Raw genomic sequence first — 3,352 nt, 5'->3', positions numbered from 1 at the left:
CCAGGGGTCCTGACACCCAGCCCCACTGCTCTAACCATTACACCCCACTGCCTCCCTGGGTGGCAGTTCCCTAGGGCCCTGCTGTTAGAGCAGCAGTATTTGTCCAGCACGGCAGCCCAAGGCAGGGCAGCAATAACCAGGATCAACAACTATCACCCTCTTGGCCCTGCCACTGGGCCTGTGTGTGCTCCCTGCCCGCCCCCCCACCACGGCTCATGGGCGCCCGAGGGTGCCCGGCCCCTGTGAGAACACCGGAACCTCGCCTGTGGCCTGGGAACCGGCGAAGCAGAATGGGCCCATCCGCCCCAGCATCCTGTCTCTGATGGGCGGCTGCTAGAAAGGAAGTCGTCCTCTAATACCACTGCACGGAGGGCAGGAGGGCTGGATTCTGCCAAAACCACCCTCTTGTCAGGCCCTGCTGCAGCTGCATGGGGGAAGAGGAGGAGGGGGGCTGGAGTCTGCCAGACACGCCCCCCCCAGGCAGCCTACAGCTCTATCCTGTCCCACTGCAGCTGCTTCCCCACCATCTCTCTGCTGCTCTGTTTCCTGCCCAGTTGTCCTTTCCCTTCCTGCCACAAACCTCCTCTGAGCGCACCCCGGGAGCTTACCACAGCACTTCCCATCATGCGAGGAGCTGCCATCGGAAAAGGGGGGGCAGGCTGAGCTGAGGTGGGGGTGTTCCTCATATGATCATGACACACGCACACAAAAGCTAGATGAAAACCCCAAAATACTCTTGTGGGAAGGTTGTGACATCTCACAACTTTTATTCTTAGACTCCAGACCGAGAACAAGCAAGGACCCAAAACCAGAGACAGACAAATTCAGGCTGCTCCCTAAGGCAGAGAAATGCAATTCACCCCATCGTACTCGAACCTGGCTGCTTGGCCCAGATCACGCACATCCCTACAGAGCCCCTGCAACCAGGCCCAGGAAAACCCCAGCCAACATAAAGCAACAACATTTGCGCTGCGCCACAGAAAGTGGTGGTCAAACCACAGATTTTGGCTGCTTTCAACCCCCAATTTTAAAAATCAGCATGAATTTCCAAGTAGGACAGCTATCCTCACTCCTGCCGCACACCGGATTTCACAGCAGCATCTGGGAACAAAACTCATATCCTCCTGCACTCGGGCCCCCTTCTTGCTTGAGCAACAAGAGACTCACCACTCAGTGTTTACACTACAGGGACTATGACACACCAATGAAAAGTTTGGACTCCAGCCACTAGAGGGGAGCTGCACAGACACAGTAACCAGCTGTTTAAGCTGGCTACAATATCAACCATGGGGGCTTTATTCTGTGGTAACCTTAAAAAAAATACATGGTTAAGATACTTGTTAAAGGGTGACAACGCCTGCCCTGGCATTTCATTTACTTGGACTTCACCTATGCAAAGAGAGGCAGGGCAGCCCAGTGGTTCAGCATGAGCCTAGGACATGGGTTCAATTCCCTACTCTGTCACATGCTTACCATGTGACCTTGGGCAAGTCATTTAGCCTCTCCTGGTTTCCCATCTGCACACTGGGGATAGCCTTGCTGAAGTAGAAACCGACCTAGATCTGTTTTAGTCACTTCACACTAGTGCAAACATGGCACCATCAGGCTCAAAGCATGTGGCACTAGGGCTTCCGCATATCTAGGTGACTGATTGGAAATACAGCCCAGCCTGGAAGTAGCAAGAAGGTTGAATGCCTGGGTTCTCTCCCCAGCTCCACCAGTGACCTCAGGCAAATCCCACCCCTGCTCAGTGCCTCCGTTTTCCCTCTTTCTGCCACTCGTCTATGTGAGCACTTGGATGCACTTGTTTGTACAGCACCCAGAACAGGGCTGCCGGAAACAGCTACAATAGAAACAAGGAGATGCAGCATTGGGCAGCTGCGTCATGGACTCGTCTGTATTAAACACCTTTGATTTTAACAGGGCTAGAAAGGTCAGAGGCTGCACGAGCCATGGAGACTCCCAGTGTGGAAGGCTACGGCTGAACACTTAACGGGAACACACACACAGCCCTTAGGGGCGTCATGGATACACACACTGGCTGTAAAAATCCTGCACCAGTGTAAATCCAGCCCAGATGCATTAACTTTGTTTGACAGGGTCCTTTACACAGGGCTTTTGGGGGGCAGTTGGAATCAACCTGCCTGCCTTGGTGGGGGGCGGTCAATGAATGGATGCGAAACTGAGGTTTGCCTTGCTGCAGTCTGGATCACGCAGAGCAGAATTCCTGAAGCCCAACCCCCAGCCTGGCTTTGACCACGGCCGAGGAACTGATCCGGTCACCGGCGGCTGGGGTGAGCGGTTCCAGGAGACAATACGCAAAGTCCTAGCCCCTTTAACGCTGGGGAAATAATCAAAGAAACCCCCACAGGCCTGGCTCAGATTACCAGCCAACAGTGCTTTAAGTCCAGGGATCCATCGTTCCCTCATTTGTGCCCCCGCCAGGGCTGGATCACCAGGACACAGGTTACGCTTTCAATGCCCTACCAGCAGCAATTGTGAACCTATCCCCCACCACAGCTGCAGGACCCCTGAGCACCCTCCCGTACCTTTCTATACAGCTTGATTATTTTGCAGGGGCATCACAGCAAGGCCAGAGGTTGGCTCCCAGCTCACAGGGATTGCACCTGCCTCCAGCAGATGTGCTTCAAACCTGCCTCTCTTGTGCCAGACCAATAAAAGATCCATTTTATCTCGCCAGTTATAATCCCCTCGCAGCCATGCCAAGCTCGCTCATCTACCTCCACGGAAGTCATGTCAACTGTTTCAGAGGACACAGAACCAACCCCTCCCCCAACCTGAATAGTTTTAACTGCCCCCTCAGCTGGCAAGATGCCCATGTTTATAAGGCAATATTTCTAACTAGTTAGAAGTCTGCAGTTACTAGGCCATTTAAACCTCTCCTGTTTGCACTCCCACCACAACCCAAGGGCACTGTTACGCAACTTGATATTTCTGTCACCCTGGCATGGGGTCACCCAAGGGGGAGGCGGGATCACAAAGGGATATAGAGGCCCACACTTGGGGGAGGGAGAGAAGTGGGTAGATACTGGCTGGGCCAATGGAATGAATCAGCCTCCTTCCACACTGGATCCTCTACTGTGTACAGCACCAGGGACCTACTGTAATAAACAGAATTCACAGCCAGCCTCATCCACGAGGGGTTAGGAGCCCATCTAGTTTTTGCTCAAGGCCTGACATCAGTGGCAGCTGCGTCTGTCCAGCCTGGAACAGGCCAAACCAAAAGAAAAGAAAAAAGAAAAATGCATGCCACTAAGTTTAGCCAGGCCTTTACACAAAGCACACAAAAACCCACCCATTTCCATGACAAATGCAGAGCGCCACAACTTCG

The sequence above is a fragment of the Dermochelys coriacea genome, chromosome 20 (assembly GCF_009764565.3).
Source record: "Dermochelys coriacea isolate rDerCor1 chromosome 20, rDerCor1.pri.v4, whole genome shotgun sequence".
NCBI classification, from domain to species: domain Eukaryota; kingdom Metazoa; phylum Chordata; order Testudines; family Dermochelyidae; genus Dermochelys; species Dermochelys coriacea.
The sequence above is the reverse complement of the archived record's forward strand: the minus strand, read 5'-3'. Positions refer to the sequence as shown.